At 43.3% G+C, this 16,953-nt stretch overlaps 2 long non-coding RNA genes across 3 annotated transcripts; one reads left to right on the forward strand and one right to left on the reverse strand.

Annotated features, from left to right (window-relative positions):
• Positions 1 to 1,075: 1,075 nt before the first annotated feature.
• LOC118174562 lies at positions 1,076 to 15,759 on the reverse strand. 2 transcript variants are annotated; one of them, XR_004754691.1, is made up of 4 exons: positions 15,381 to 15,759; positions 11,646 to 11,756; positions 7,915 to 8,113; positions 1,076 to 5,257 (listed from the first exon to the last, which is right to left on the reverse strand). It is a non-coding gene; the product is annotated as an uncharacterized LOC118174562 (long non-coding RNA). The 2 variants fall into 2 exon arrangements; XR_004754692.1 differs by lacking the exon at positions 15,381 to 15,759 and adding an exon at positions 13,650 to 13,728.
• Positions 13,822 to 16,744, forward strand: LOC118174563. Its single transcript, XR_004754693.1, has 2 exons — positions 13,822 to 13,926; positions 16,346 to 16,744. It is a non-coding gene; the product is annotated as an uncharacterized LOC118174563 (long non-coding RNA).
• Positions 16,745 to 16,953: the final 209 nt, after the last annotated feature.

Below are 16,953 nucleotides of genomic sequence, written 5' to 3' on the forward strand. Positions count from 1 at the left end.
TACAAAGGTTATATGCCTAAATGCATTTGTTCTAGCTGTCCAGGCAGGGCTTGGTGAATAATAGCAAGGTGACAGTGTTCACAGCACTGTGAACAACTTCATATTTTTTTTTCCATACAATAAGCTTTATTAAGACCATTAATGAGACAAATTATTTGCAAGAAACAGCCGAGATCACACCTTCTATCGTTGCCTTAAAATCCAAAAATCTGCCTTACTACAGATATTATTCAAGGTGTACATGAAGTCTCAGGTCTCACACAGGTAACGTCTATCTGCAGGTTGTTGCACACTTTTTCAGTCCCTTCTAGTGCCTTTGTGAGGCTTCTTTGTGATCTCACACCTGTTGCTGTAATAACGTTGTACTGGCTCTGGCCAGGATGGAGAACTTTTTTCACAGTACCTCTCATGGTGCTGCATTAGATTTGTGACCAAAGCAATGCTGATAACACACTAATGTTTTAGCTGTTGCTGGACAGTGTTTGAGGCCTCCTGTGTTTCTCACTCTGTTCTCCCCCAGTGAATAGACTGGGGCTGTTCAAGAGGTTGGGATGGGACCTGAAGGTACCAAAGAGATGTGCCATGCCATATCATGTCGTGCTGAGCAATAAAAAGGGGGAGGAGTGGGTTTAGGAAAATTAGCCTTCTTTTGCTCAGGAACTTGCTGTGCCTTGGTCTGCCGGGGGACGTGGTGAGTGATTGCTTTTGCATCACTTGTTTTGTTTTCTTTCTCTATTCTTCCACTTCTTGTTTGCTTATTAAACAAGCTTTATCTCGATCCACAGGTGCTCTTGCTTTTGTTTTTCCTTTCCTCTTCCCCTGTCCCACTGGGAAAACGTGGGGTGGGAAGGAGCGTGAGCGACTCTGCGGTGCTTGGTTGCCTACCAGGGTTAACCCACAACAAGTGTGTAGGCTCGTTCCCATCGCTGTAAAGAAATCCGTTCGTGAAGCAACGACGTGCAACCCCTTGTTTTTTTCCCCTGGAGGAAGGCAGAGAGGGAGTAGGAGTTAGGCGGTACTTGCTTCGTGTAGTTTTGGTCCCTGCCTTCCCTGATAGACTGCTGGGGCATAGGGAAGTATCCTGGTGAACCGTGTTCCCCAGATGAGGAGGACTTTTTCCCAAGAGAGGTCCTTGCTGATCAGTTTTGGTACCCTTGTGAAGATTTAGCTCTTAATGATCTGCTCTTTTGCAAGTAGTAGGATGCTGCTCATTTCCCCTTTCTGTTTTACTGTTAGTGAAAATACATCTGTACCAGTCATTTGCCATTTCAGAGCTTATTTCCATGCATGAAAAGTGACAGATTTTCCAAGTCTGCTTATAGGGAACTGCATGAATCAGTTTCAAGAACACACCTATGCTTTCTTCATCTCAGTTCCACACCCTTTTCTGCTCTAATAAATTCATGACAGGTGGGTTAAAACATGAGCTCCAGCTTCGGAGCCTATTCCTGATCCACTGACATGGAGGACGAAGGTTTAGGCACTTGGATAATCTCCCCAGAAGCGAGCTCTTTGCTTGCTGGGACACAATTCCTGGTGTGCAATTTAGAGCTGACTCAGCCACCCCATCCCTCTTGTCTGTGTTATCCAGTTTGGTCTTCCTCTACGTGGACAGGCTTTGGTTGACCTCTTGTGCCTGTACCAGAGATGTGATTTAACGAGATAAATGTTTGCATGAGAAAAAAAAAAACTGTCTTGGAATACGTCTGCTGAGTTCCTTCAGTGTGACAGCAGGGTGAAGAGTGCAATCGTGGCCCTAAAGAATGGTAGTTAATAGCTGTGATTTATATACACAAGTATGAACACAATTATTGGAGACTGTGTTTGAGGTAAGGAAGTGGCTGCAAAGAAGGGAGGGGAGAGGAATTCTTTGTAAAGAATGCTGCATGGTTTCGGTGACTCTCGACAGGGGCATCTGAGGCTACAATGGCCCGTATGTCTATAGGGAAGGTATCAAAGTCGACTGAATGTACACTCCTGCAGTGGGTGCTATGGAGAGAAAGTGCCCATGAGATGTGACTGTGTGATGAAGCAGCGAGCTGGAGCAGAGAGTAAATACAACTGTCTCAATTTGACTCCCAAAGTTTTCAGTTCTGCAGCTTCTCCAGCTATTCCTGCATGTGCTGGTTGGTTTTGTTGCCATGTTTTTGTGGAAGGTCAACTCGTTTAGAGGCCTCTTGTGCAGAATTTTCAGTCTCCACATGGTGTTTCTATTCAGAGTCTAACGCTATATCCAGTTCTTTAATCCGAAAAGGAGCAGTAGGATAAATAGTCACAGAAGGGACCTGAAGTGTTGATACGGAATTAGGAGAACCAGAAAATGGAATAGGAAGATGGTGTCTGCCCCAGGAGTTTGGAGGTGCTCACGCTCTACGGTTTTGTTGCAGTTCAAAACTAAACAGCCAGTCCTACCACTGTAGACAGTACACCTTGCAAATCCTCCTTCGTGGCTGCAGATCAGCTGCTGATGCCAGTAGCTTGTTACTGTTGTATTCCAACCCCTTAGAGCTCGTGATTTATGAGTTCTGCACAGGGTGTAAAGTGCTGAACTTCTCTTGCGCTCCAGTGGACTGAGAGTGTCCTACACGCATCTTTTCTGCCTAGTTTGGTTTTCCTGTTCCTATTTTCCTTTGGGACGTGTTTATTTTTAAATGGTAACATTCCTTTTCAGATATTTGTGCTGAATGTGGAAGCTGAGGTGCAGGAAAGAGTTTCACAGTTGCTCACCTGGAATGAGCTGTCTAATATATTTGTATACATTTTTCTTAGCCTGGAGTTTTGTGACAGTTTGTTTTTCTTCCTTTCAGGCCTAACTGCTCAGCCTATTCAGCCTTGAATTACAGAACTTTTATTGTGATTTAATAGTTCTTAATTTCTTTCAGGTAGATGCTGTGGTCCTGCTCCTGACATGGCTCTTTTGCCATAGGGGAAGCCCATGAGGAAGGTAAGGAACAGACTGACAGCACAGCTATTTATACAGAGGCTGGAAAGCTAGATATGTAGACCTGATACCTGTACGTTGCCTCCTGAGAAACGTTGTCTCTTCTTTAATTTTTCTGTGTCATAGGCAGCCTTTCTGAAGACTGCATCCATTGAAATCAAGGGAAGTAACCCCAGCTGACTCGGACAACTCTAAACCAGCTGACAGCATGCTCACTGGACTAGTCAAAGGTATTCTCCCTGTCTGTGAAGTCAATAGCTTTGGTTGTGATAATACTCCGAGCTTTGATTTCTACCCTTCAATGGAAAGAAGGTGGCTTAAAGCGTGCTGTAGATGGAAAGTAAAGATATTGTCTGAATGTGCTGAAAGCAGAAAGGCAGGAGGCTCATCCTCGCTCAGGGAAGAAACTGTGCATTAAATCCATAGCTGGTTATGATATTTTTGAAGTGCCAGCTGTCAGTACAGTGCCAACGGAGCAATCTGCTCAGTGCTGGCAAGTTTTCTCCCCTCTGTGCCAGTTACGAATGCCATTGACTAGCTAGAAAGGGAAGCCTGCCTACTCTTGTGTTGGAGGCCTGAGAGGTGTGATGAGTGGAGTTGTGCAATAAGTGAAAGAAGGGATAACGAGAGAGGAAATGGAGGAATTCCTCAGGGTGCCATCTGTGATGTAGATTACGAGAGAGGCATAAAGGAAGTAGATTTCTTTTGTGGTTTAATTTTGCCAAACTGCAATCAGTGAGCTAACAAGCATTCTGCTTTTTAGGATCATAAAGAGCAATGCAACAGCTAATATGTAGTATCAGCAGTGTGCTTACAAATAAGCACTGGAGAAAAATAATGGAATATATACTTTAAGGTTTCTAGCTACCAACATAAAGGGCAGAAGGGTGACTTGCATCAGCCACAGATTTCTTTGCTTTCTCATCAGCTTTTCAGTGCCTGCTGATGACTTCCTCATGCTCATTAGTAGTATGCTGAAGGTCAGATTCTAGCTTTCATTTAATAGCAAGCAGACTATTTCTAGAGGGCAGGAAGAAGTCCTGGAGACCCAGAATATGTTAACTGCTCAGCTCCCAAAGTGGTTTGTGGATGTTTTCTGCAGTTTGTTTTTCTCTAAACTTATGCACTGTTAAGCCAAGTGGGATTCACCTACTCTATATCTACATTACGGAACATTAGGACCTGCATATTTATTGTCATGTTAAATGAAAACTAAAATAATGATGCACCTTTGAGGCAGAGATAGACTGTTGTTTATGAAGTCCTCGAGCCTGAATCTGTTTTACTGGATATTTATGTGTATGGATTTGATTATATACACCAATATTATTTATTTCAAAGTGAAGCTGCAGTAGCAGCAGCTGGCTTTAGACCTGACTGAAACTCTGTTTGATTGCAATCTCAACAAACGAATGTAGTTTCTGCTCCAGAATTTATGATGTGTATGTCTTTTTATCTCATGGAAAATAGGAGCTCCACAGCTCGTTTTGTGCTTACTGTTTGCTGATATGAATCATTGGAGGACTGTTGTTGCTGTAAAAAGAATAATAATAAAAAATAAATGAGCCCCACTCTAAGGAAGGAGGACTACAAGGGCTTTAATAGAACAACTGCATTCTAGCAACACACTGCTCTCTAGCAAAACAACATCAAGTAAATGCCATTGTGTTACAGATCGCTGCACAGGTTCTGAGCTTTACAGGTCCGTATAACAAAACTTCTAAACTCCAAATTTAGTATGGAGATAGCAGTTCACTTGCTAAAAATGTGTCCTTTCATCATCAGTCAGTTGTAAGTAAATGAATTGATTGCGTTGCTAATCTATTGGAATAAAAATTGCATTTATGACTCTATTTTTATAACTGATGTCCCTTAATTGCAGCTGAGAAATGCTTTTCATGGTATCAGTCCTTCCCAGAAGTTATACTTTCTTCCTTGCAAATGTTAGCAATGTTTCCTTGATGGAAAAGAACTGCAGGCTGTAGTGGCGAATGTTAAAGTGGCTTCTAAAACCTATGCACAAAAAAATATGGCAGGTATGTCATTTCATACTGCAATCTGTAAAATCTCACTAAAATGGATCTTGCTGTGGGCTACGTTCCATAGAAGAAATCCCAGCACCATGGAAACAACGAGCAAAAATGTAGTTTTATTGGAGGCAGAATCTTACACCGTCCCTTTTAAAGTAGGTTTTTCAACCTCGCCGCCCTCCAGCCCGGTCCGTACTGCTTCCAGCTCTGGCTGTAGCAGGCAGCGGTGTTGTTCCTCCAGCTCCCCGTGCTGGCGAACATCCTCATCCATTTGCTTCCAAGGGTCCTGAAAGCAGATAAAAGATTAATGTAAATAATGAATGGAGAGGAAGCTGAAAGATGTCGGAGGTCTCCCTGCAAAGCTCTTTTTTAAGGTGATGCCAGATTTAAAAAAAAAAAAAAGTGCTCGATCCCAGTATCGTGTATGCCTGTATGTCTGTAGCCACACTGACTTTAAGAGAAGTGTTTCTAACTGAGACTGATGTAACTGAGGATGGGTTAGGTCTGTGCGTGTATATACATATGTGTGAGTAGAGGGAGAAAGAAAGAATCTTTGTTACTCTTTTAGTTACTAAAACTGGATTTTTGGCAGCAATTACATTACTTTATTCCAGCAAAGAGTCTAGCTTTTCTTACTAATTTACTGGGTTTTATTTTTGAAATGAAGAGCCAAAGGAAGCTCCTTAGGTTTACTTCTTGGTTTGTTTCCAGTCTGTTACATGGCTATACCTTTCAAACAACAAGTGCAGTAGATCCATTTCTCCTAACAGCACAACTTATTGTTTTAATTACGGATAGATCTTGGTGATTCTAGTTTGGCAAAAGCTGACAGTAGTGCTTATCCTGTGTAAGGTTTGTCAGAACTACTGCAGGTTGAATTGGTATGACTGGGAGAACCAGGGCTTTGGAACAAATTGAGATTTTATATTCAAGATGTCTGTCTAAACAAGAGTACAAAACCTACTGCTTTGTTGCTTAATCTATAAAATAAACCTGGTACGTTTTTCCATTCCGGTGCCTGCTTGCACCCTCTCCAGTTTACCTTGACGTGCCGTTGCAGTTTATTCAGTGTCTTGACAAGCTCACTGTTATTCCCGTTGGCATGATCCACTTGGATTTCCATTTTGTTCTGGTCAGTTTCCATCTTCTTGAGCCTAAGTGCTTCAGCGTGCCCTGTCACTTCAGTCTCCAGACTCACCTGCAGAGACTGGATTGCGTGCTGCTGATTTTCCGCGGAGTCCAGTGAAGCATATGGTGCAACATTCTGTTATGTTGAGTCTAATCCAGCCTTCGTATCACGTTATTGCCCACCAACTAACAAAAACACAGTAGCTTTCCAAACCTGTTTATAACTGCGGTACCAGAATTTTCAACCAAGCCATTTATGAACACATTTTAAATATAAGATCGTGACAGCTTTCAAATGGCAGCTTTAACCTGAAGCAGTTCAAGCTGAATGCAGATCAGTTTACTTTCTTCAGCCTGTAAGGAAATGCGCAACAAAAGGATGAATAAATACCCTTTGCAGGGTTCTACACACACCACCTTCTGGTGGAAGGTGAGCAGTAGGCATTGGACCTGCCTGCAGCTCTCACATCTGTACCACAGGGAAGACTCGGCCTCCTCCAGTGTCACCTGCAGTTCATCCTTCTCAGTCTCCACCTTTTGCAGCTCCTGAATGCTGTTCCCTCCCTTCCTCAGCTGATTGATCAGAACCTTAATTTCCTCGAGGGAAGAAAACAGATATTTCATGTGATAGGTTTATTTCAGGACCGTGAACTTTACCAAGTGCACCAGACAGATTCTTTGAATGGAAATGGCATGAAATGGTTCCAGTCACTTTACATTAGCTGCCCTTTTTTTTTCATTGCTAAATATTATCCTGGATTTCTGAATGAGCCACACTAGCTGCATGTGTTTGTGGAGGCGGAAGAATGAAGCCCATTAAATCACGAGAAGTTTCTTCCAGTTTTTAACCCAGCCTTCCCCTCTCCCCCTTTCAGATGGTTGCTCATACAAAATGGACATGGGACTCCGCATCATCTCTGTACAGCAGAGCACGGCTCTCTGCCAGGTGATGTAGGGCAGAGCAAAGGGTTGGGGGAGATAGCTCAGAAAGCACTGGGTCTGTGCCAGAGAGTCCATCACTGTTTTCTGTTGGCTGCAAGGGCAGCAGATTGTAGCATCTTCTAAATATTTACGGTGTCATCTTTCAGCCTCCTGTAGGAGATCAATTTTTGTAATTTACAGAAGTTAAAAGAAAAAAGGCAGCTGCTCTCCCTATACAGTAAGTGGGGGAGAAGTGATGCCAAGAGGGAGACTGCAGGAGTTTTAACTGACTTAATTTGAACTGATTTCTGGAGACGCCTAATTCTCCCCACTGAGGTTAAAGGGAGCTTCATCTTCTTAGAGTAAAGGTGGTGATTGTAAATAGTCCTTTAAGTGAATTGCTCAGAATTAGGGAGAATGCTGGTAGCTGGAACTGGGACTGCAGCTTCTGTCATATTTAAGTCTAATGATGTAGCCTGTTTATTATCACCTTATGTAGCGCTCTAGTGATGATCCGTGGCCCAGCTTGGAGTGATGACCTCCTGGTATAACAGTGAGTACAATCAAGCTGCTATCATGATCTTGCTTTGGGGGTTCAGAAAGGATCTTTCCAAGTGTTATCCCAAGAGCCAGTCCCTGGAAGCAGCACACAGGTGACTGTTAGTATCTTGGGTGAACTGGGTGTTGGTTGGGGTGAATGCAGACCCAGTCCCAAGAGCAAAATCAGACTTGTGACTTCAGTGTTTCACATGTATGTTGCCAGGGAATGAAAGCACTGCTAGAAATAAAACTGGAATTGGTGCTAGAAGATACCACAGGAGATAAAGGAATAGCTAAGTAGGAATCAAATGGGCAATGATTTGCAGACGTTTTTAATGTCAAGCCAGTACTTACCATGAAGGGCCATGTTTTCTTCACAGATTCCAGGTGCTCCAAGGGTTTTCAACAGACACTCAGAATTTCCAGTCAATGTACATTCCTTCTGCGAAATACTCACTTCCACCTGCAGCTCTTCATATTTTTGTTGCCATTCTGCCAGCATCTTATCAAAGGCTCTCTGCTTCTTCTCCTGAGCCGCACAAGCAGCGTTGGCCTGGAAAGATAAAGCCAAGCATTCAGTGGACACAAGTTTTCTTTACACTTCACTTCTCTGCGTGTCCTGCCAGCTAGTCACAGTTAAATTGGCAGCCGCTCTAATGACTGGCAGAGTTTCTCTTGGTCACTCTGAATGGGTGATTAAAATGTTTACAAGGCTTTCTTTCCTCACCATTAGGAATTTAACAAGATCACCCAGTTCCCATCAGTGTGATAGTCTTCCTTGCTCCTGTGGTTATAATGATGCTGCTGTGGAGCAAATGTTTTCCACTTCAGATATTCCTTGTGCAGATGTGCTGTTAGTAATTGCCTGGGTTGATTAGTGTGACTCTATTTCAAAGACGATTCAGTTACAAACAAGATGTTATTCAAGACTATTTTAGACCGTGTTTAACTGCTTGTCATGAAGGGAAAGAATAAAGGTACATTTTTCTTTCCTAGGAGCTTTTAATCACAAATATTCTACATATCTTTATGATCTGCACATGCGTTCAGATACCATGGTGATAAGCACACCGCAGGAACCAAAGAATAAAGGACTGCTTCATTAAAGAAAGTGATGGTGAAACAGATTTTCAGCCCAGTACTGTAATGCTGTATGTGGGATTGTCAGCTCTTGAGACCTGTTCTAAAGCCAACTGCAGTCATTGGCAGAAACCCAAGGACTTCAGTGGATTTGGAGCTGCCTTTGTGCCTATTTTAAGTAACATTTTTATTCAAATGTCCCACAGTTGCGCTGCTATTCATGCTCTTACACTAGCACTAGCAAGAGGAGAAATACTAATTTAATGAAGGAGCATTCATTGCTGGTGTTTAAGCTACACGTTGTTTAGATCTGCTTTGAGTGTGGTAGTTAATAACCAGTGGCCAACCCACTGGTACTGCAACACTGCAAAGTTCAAAGCAGGATATCATTATCCTTAAAAAGAAGATGAATACCTTGCCTTGCAGTTAGGGAGGGCTTTTGCTTCAGCTGCGCTCTTGTTTCTGGAAGACAGTTAATGAGTTTACAAGAAGCATGCTGAGTGCTCCTAGGAATTTGCTGCGGCTCTCATCTAGGTTTATTCACGAGGTGATAAATCTTAGCCTTGCTTCTCATGGCCATACAGATTACTGTGACATTTGATAGAGAGATCTTAAAATACTAGGAAATAAGGGATCAGTGAGTTAACAGAAAGACTCCAGCACCAGATCTTGCTCATCCAGCTTGTGCTGGATGCACTCCTGAATGACTGGCTTTCTTGCCTTTTCCAGGTTGAGTGAGGTCCTCCGCTTCTGTCTGAAGCCTCTGCTTAGTTTTCTTTGGGCTGCCAACAGAGGCTTGGATGGATTCAGTTGTCTGCGCTGCTTCCTGAAGCCTCACAGCCAACATTGTCCTGAGGGAAGGAGGGCAGAAATATCTTTGTGAGTAAGTAGCTCATGGAGTGAGGAGTAGTAGAAGTCAGCAGCTGTCACCTCTTTGAGCGCTAGTGCTGTTTTCACCAGTAATCTTGGAAGCAATCTCAGAAAAGGGAATGAAAACTGCTACTGGGATGTGGCAGGATTTTCCCTTCCATGGGTGGATGAGACAGACGAGGCTGCAGCTAAGCTCTTTATTGCTGGATTGTTACCTAGTGATAGACTCTTCCACTTTCAATTCAGCTATCTCAAGGACTGGGGTAGTGTCTAAGAGCAAAGCAGCTTCCCTCCCTGTGAATATCTGTGTAACTCCACAGTAAGGCAGAGATGGAGGAACGTGTTTTGTCTCGATTTGTTTCAGGCTCACAGTGAAGCCCTCCAGGTGTCTTAATAGCGACAGGAGTTAGGACTATGTGAAAGCATCTTTATGTTAGGTCTGCTAGAGAGACTGATACAAAGATTGGCTGAACTTCAGCCTGTAATACCAGATCTCAAAGTCCAGCTTGTAATGGATTTAATCCGCTGTGGTGCTTTCTTTATTGTTAGGAAATGCTAGTGGCTTTTGTAGGGCTGTTGGAGTAAAGAAAGGCTATTCAAATTCAAGCATCTATTGGAAAGGCTCAGCATTGGTTTTCTGTTGTTAGCATACAAGTGTTAGGTCTCAATAGTCCCTGTTTATTATTGCAAGTATTTATTTTCTCTTTTCTCTTAGCCAGAGCACTCTACTTCCTTTCTCTCTTACCAAGTTGAGTTCTAAGAGATCACATCTGTAAGCTGTGACTCAGCAGCAAAACTAAATAATAAACCACCTTAAGTCCTGTCCCATTCTTCCTGAAAGCTGAGTGCTCACCTTGTTTCTTCCAGCTCTTTGGCTCTTGTCTTGTATTTAGTCTTCCAGACTGTGATTTCAGTATTGAGTTTAGAGACCAGGAACCACGGTTCACTTTGCCCTCTTCCTTCTCTTCCAAATGCTCTTTCATCGGGTCCAAGTCCTACTTGGAGTCGGCCAGGCTTACTGCAGCAGCCGTACAGGATTTGAGATAGTGAAGCCATTACTATGCATCTGTCTGGTTGGATTATGAATGCACTGACCTCACTGCCCCGAGCTGGAGTGTTACACTTGAACAACTCAGTTCTGGACCAGCTAGAAACATTTCAGGTTTCAAAATATCTTCCTGGTCAGGAGCCAAGCGTCTGTTCTCCGTACCTGCTTTTTTTAATGTATTTTTTTTTCTGTACTGCAGTGAATTGAATTGAGTTCATATAACTGAAAACAGAACTTGGCTTGTCATCATCACTGTTTTCTCTGCAAGTATTTCAAAAGAATGATGACAGTAAACCCATTTGGTGATTGTTCTGAACACAGAGAGAATTCTTGCCAAGCTTTTGATATGCAGGTGCAGCACTTGAATTATTCTTTGGAGATAAGGAAAAATTTGCAAGACAGGCATGTCAGACAGAGACTCGAAATACTGATACATTTTGAGCCAAACACGTGTGACCTATGCAAATAAACTGCTGTACAATCCACTGAACAGACACTGGACTGAGAATCAAGAGGTGTGTGTTCTGCTCTCCGCTGCTGACTCATGGGAGGCTGTCCTATTTCCATATCCATACAAGGCTCATGCCCCCACACACCCCCACCAAGATTAGCTGGTGACAAGCCCAGAGATTAATTTGGATGAGAAAGTTTCCCTTTGCGAGAGCTGAAACTAAAGATTTGTTTCTCTGAAGTGGGGAGCGTGCAGAAGAGCAGGCACTGCATGTCCCATGGTATCAGCAACCTGTGCAGGCAGTTGGTGGTCCCCAGAACCTTTGACTTTTCATCCAGCTGTCTCTTGAAGTTATATACTGTACCTGAGAGTTGAGAGGGATCTTCATGGGGACAACCTGGTTAATCTAGGTCAGATCTTCCTTGTGCTCCTTGCTCAGCTGGCTGTTTCCAGCTGTGGGAAAAGCTCATAGGGAAGCAGGAAAGGAATTAATTCAATCTGACTCGAGAGAAAGAAAAACGGAGGTTTGGGCAGATTTGCTAAAGGAGGCAGAGCAGGGCTGCCAGTTACAAGAAATGCAGGGGTAGAGTAGGACCCAAGGGAAGTAACATTGCACAAAGCTGTCAAGGAATTTACCTTGGGAGCCTGATGGCATTAATTTCAGCTTGGCTCTTCTCCACCTCAGCCAGCTGGGCTTTGGCTTCAGACAGGTTATCTTCCAGCTTGTGAACATGAGTCTGAGTTCAGCTGTAAGAGAAGGCAGTCATATGATGCTGAGTAAGGCTTGAAGGGCCAAAATATCCTCCCTCCATTGCAAACTCGGTTTATTCCTGTTGGTTGTAATTAGAAAGGGATGACTAATAGGCAGGGGGAGTGCAAATTGTCCTAATCTTTAGTGAGGGGGATGCCTGCTCCATCAGCCAGGGTGGGCAGCGCTCAGTGCTAGCCTGCAAACGGCTGCTTTCTGCTGGCAGTTTCCTCACCCTGCAGAGAGCTGGATTCTTCCTCACACTGATAGCTGCACTGGTGGTTAGAGAAATTCCTTCGTGTCCTCTCCCCCTGGATTTCTGCAGAGTGCAAGCACCGAGGTCACTGATCTCTGCTTTCATGACCTGTTTGTCCGTCTCCAGCCTGGCCTTCGCTCAGGGGTTTCTCCACAAGCTCTGCCATCTCAGCCACAGCATCTGTGAGCTTCCTGCGTGGGGTAGAGACTGTGGCCTCGCTCAGCAGGGCTGCCTCCTCTGCCCAAGGAGCAAATTCAGCAGCCCAGCTTCCTGCTAGCGATTCTGTTAAAGCTGAGAAGGGGCCAAGTGTGTGTTGTCAGCTGAGGTCTGGCAGCCCTAGAGCCTCAGTAAGGCTCTCGGGGATGCTTCGGAAGAAAGGCTTCTGGAAGCCTTTTATTTAGTTTTAATAGGCTCTTTATTTGGGACAAAACCCATCTTTGGGATTACTCCATTAGCAGGTTAGTGTGTGGCATCTTCCAGAAAGATTAACCATTTCTAGGCCTTACTGCTAAAGCAGGGTTTCCTCCAGACTGTGGGTCATGTATTTCCCTTGCAAAACAATAGAAAATAGACCAAACAGTCCTGCCTTGCATTTTTACGGTGTGCTTCTGAACTGGCAACCTTCTAACAAATCTCAGATCACCTTCCCCTGCAAGATCTGGCCTGCTTATGCGCATGGAGAAACTGCTGAAGAAGTGTCATCTTTAGAAAGTCCCGGTGACGTGTCTGTCTGAGGAAAGCAAGATGCTCAGATGCTGGTGTATGGGAAGCTGTCTGACCTCGGGGCACTTGTTGCAACACCAGCCTCTTTGAGGCAGTCCTTGAGATCATGGGGCAGATCCTTTCCTTGTTTCTCCACCTAGTGGGAAAGTGTGGAAGAAATTTTCCGCCAAAGAGCCTGTGAGTACCTGAAGCATACCCGTTTTGGGAACTGTGGCAGTGTGAGGTACAGTCAGAGGGGGAACAGGAGTTCACAAATGCAGGCCTCTGATGAACATTGCTGCTTCTTGTGTCACCAGACAAGATCCTCTACCTCCGTTTTCCTGTCTGTGCAAGGTGTCTAACAGCACTGACCTATCTCCTGATATGGTTGAGAATTAATTAGCTAGCGTTTCTAAAGTGAATTGGAATGGAAATGTTACTTATTATTGATACTATCAATCTGTATTAGTCATTAGAATGTGTTCAGAGCATTATATTAAAATATAACCTTTTGGGGACTAAATTACCTTCAGGCTTTTCCATTGTTAATGAATCTGATTATATATTTAACATCCACATCCTGGCAATTTGCTGAAGATTTATTAGAGCAGATCCATCCACCACTATAAAACTGTAAAAGTAGGTGGAGTGAGTTGATGGCTGAAGCCCAGAGAAATGCCCATTTTCCCCAGCCTGCTGCACTCTTGCTGGTGGGGCAGTGCTGGCTTCTTCAGAGGCTTCTGTGAAAGGAGTAGTCCTTTCAGTTTGTAACGGTAAGTTTGCATAGGCTGAAACTGGAGTTCAATATTGTCCACCTTATTACTCTTTCATGGGGAATTTTGATTTTTAATTAGTAGTTTCGTGTCTTTAGGCCCTTCCAGAGATTTAATCACTTCCCTTTGGAGTTTTTTCTTCCTTAGAAAGTCGCTGCTACCTGTGTTCTTACAGCACGCTTAGCTTCCAGCTCTTCAATATATAGGACTGGAGAGCACACCACAAGCACAGCAGTGTCTACAAGCAAGAGATGCGAGAGAAATTTGTGCAAATGCAAACAAGAGTCTTAATTTCTTCACTCTCTTCTCCATATGCCTGTCAGGTCAACAGGATTTTTTTTTTCCTGGGAGAGATCTACGGCTGGGAATACTCAGCCAAGAAGATGGGAAAGGCCTGGCCATGTGTTCCAGGAGACAACTGGTGTTATCTGCAGTATGGTTAGCTTCCTGTATCGTGTTGGGATTTGGCCATCAGGAATATAATCAAGCCGATTTGGTGACTTGAGGGAAATAGAGGCTCGTTCATAGAAATTGCTGCAATGTAGGTCTCTGGGTCATTTTTTGTTGCTGAGTTTTTGGTTGAGTATTTGGGCACTGAAATATGCTGGATGAAAGATATTTGAATTCAGAATGGCAGCACTTTACTTTCTTTGAGTTGAGGTCCACTTTTTGGTTTTATTTACCACTTTTTTTTTTTTTTCCATGGTGAGCAGAAGAGTGCTTTGCAGGAGCTGCTATGGAGGAGGGGAGGTCAAGATCTACCTAAGGAAAAATAAATAGCATATCTCAGCTGGTTCTATTGCTTAAGGGTTTACAGGGTGATAGATTCCATTTTAACAGGATAGGTTTAAAAGGTCTGTATTCATCTTTTATGCTTACTCAGTCTTATCAAAAGATAAAACTGCACAAGCAGGCTGCTGTGGGGTAGGAAAAGGTAGGATGCTACCTCAGGTGAGCTAAGCCTAACACTAAATAAGTGTTTCTACTCTGCAGTGAACAGGTTCATCTTTGTTTAAAGTGGAGTGAAATCCAGTGTCTGGTCTCCTTAGTGCAACAGGCAGGGCACTCAAGTCCATTTCTCCTTTGAAGCTCTTCCTTACCCCATCATTAACTTGTCTGCAAGTGAAGGTGTGAGCACCCCAGAAAGTTGGATCATCTGTGTGCACCTCTGAAGGGCAAACACCAGCACTTAATTATTTTTTTTTCTGTCCACACTTAAGCATTCCAGTGATCTTGCTCTGAAGCATGAGTATCTCGTACTCCCTGTAGAGCTCTGTGTTAGGATTTATGTCAGCAAGTCTTGCCAGTATGTATTAATGATTTTACATGTTACGGTAGATATTTAGCTTTTTAACTAGGTAGATTAGTGGTTTGGATAACATGTAGTTGTAAATTTGTATTCTGGAAAGTTAATTTCTAAGGGGAGGCTTGTCAGAGAAGTACTGGCAGACCCATCACTAAAGTAGTCAATAGTGACACTAAAATAAGTTTAATTTGTGACAATGTTTTGCATTTCTAAAACAATTTTTATCTGAGGATCATAAGGCCTTACATAAACATGAATCAGTTAAGCCTCATAACTTCCTGGTGATTATACACATTTTATATGTGGGTGACTGTGGAAGATGAATTACGAATATCAGACAGTGAGTCAGAGAAAAACTTAAGAACAAAATCCTGTATTTCTGATTTGGCTTGTCTGAACAACTGATTTTCTGCTTGTTGTCACGTTAACACTGAAGAGATCAGGGTATGACCATGGATTTTCCTAGTCACTTTCTGGTCCGGCAACTTTACAGGTGTAGGGAAACACCAAGGCTACAGTGCACAGAGCTGGATGAGCAAATAACACCGTCCTGGTAATGGGCTGGAAAACAAACAAATAGGTTTACCTGAGGTGCTTCCTGAAAGCTTTGAATGTGCATTTTCAATAGGCCTTGAGGGACTTGGTCCAGCAGTGACTATTTTAGAAGAATCTAGCTCACCCTCAGCAATTCACAAAGCTCTTCTGGGCAGTGGCACAAATTGGCAACGTTTTGCTGTGCTGCCATGAGTTAATACCTAGAAAAGCACAGTTGCCTTCCTGTTTGTGCAGCAAGCTGTGGTCTCTAAGCAAGCAGACAATGATTTTTTTCTTTTCCCTAGACTGGGAGAATGAGCGCTCCACTTTTCTTTGCTCTCTCCCAGTTATTTCTGCCTGATGAACTTCCTCCAAAGCGCTCTCTTTCTTTTGGAGTTTAGTGACTGAGTCATTCTGAGCGGAGATCTGAAGCCAGAGTTCAAACTCTGTGGTCTAATGCCTGCAGGCAGGGAAAGGAACATCACACAGGTTTCATGGATCTCGCAAACTATTTGCAGCATCAGGACAAAATGTCACTGGAAACTTGTCTTTCTTTCTAAAGAATTTGAGATTCAGTTAATAAATTCTGAAACATATGAGACATCTGTGAGTTTAACATCCTGTGGATGTTAACACTGACTTCAGAAGAAGCAGCAGACAGCCACATGGCTGCTACAGCACAGATTTAAAATTTCTCCAATTACATTAAATGAAAACCTATTCAGGTGCAGAAGAGGCAGAAGTATTCCCTAAGGCAAGATGGGGAGCAGTCACTGGCTGTGGAGGAGGAGGGGCATTTTGTAAGCAGAGGCTTATCAACACTGCCATGTAAAAGTGGGTGTAATTAGTAAGGAATGTAGAGGAGATGCTGCTGTCCTTATGTAGAGGGATCCCTAGAAATTACTATGAAATTACTACCACTGTGGTGGTAAAAATGTGAAGTGTAGAATTAAATCTGTCTCAGGTTAAATGAGATGCCTGTTGTGCTTCATACCTGCATTTCCTTTCTGGTTTTAGGCCAAGGTGGTCTCCAGCCCTTCGAAGTCACTGAGCTCATCTTCCAGCATCTGCATGCTACTGCTCCTGACAGCTCTGTCATAGCTGGGATCTGGCTCGGTAGGTTGGTCGGTCCATCTTTGATTTTTGTCATTTGGGGCAGGCACTCCTCAGCACCCAAGAAGTTCTCTCATTCTTTGTGAAGGGGTGGGGATCCAGAATGCATCCCATGAAACATCTTGCTGTCAGTGGCAGGAGTTGCAGCAGCAAGCCTCTGTTTTCAAGAAATGCAAGTTTTGCCTCGTTTGCAGAGTTTGTTGAAGATTTCTTTAATATAACTCGTCATAAATGATATGAATCTCTGTGACTCAGACCACAAACTCTTAATGTTTAGGCAATAAAAACGGGGTTTGTTCATTTATATACAGATGGTTTCTTAAATAAGAGTTCATATTTTAAGACGATGACACCCTTATTTGCCATAGACCACGCTGAGCATCAGTGGTTGTCCAGGAAGAGAACCTGGGGAAAAACATTCCTTTGCTTTATCCACGAGGCCTCCTGGTCTCCTCTGTACTCTAAGGACTTAACTGTATTTAAGATACAGACCGGGTGTCTGCAAACCTCAC

Source organism: Oxyura jamaicensis, chromosome 14, assembly GCF_011077185.1.
Source record: "Oxyura jamaicensis isolate SHBP4307 breed ruddy duck chromosome 14, BPBGC_Ojam_1.0, whole genome shotgun sequence".
NCBI classification, from domain to species: domain Eukaryota; kingdom Metazoa; phylum Chordata; class Aves; order Anseriformes; family Anatidae; genus Oxyura; species Oxyura jamaicensis.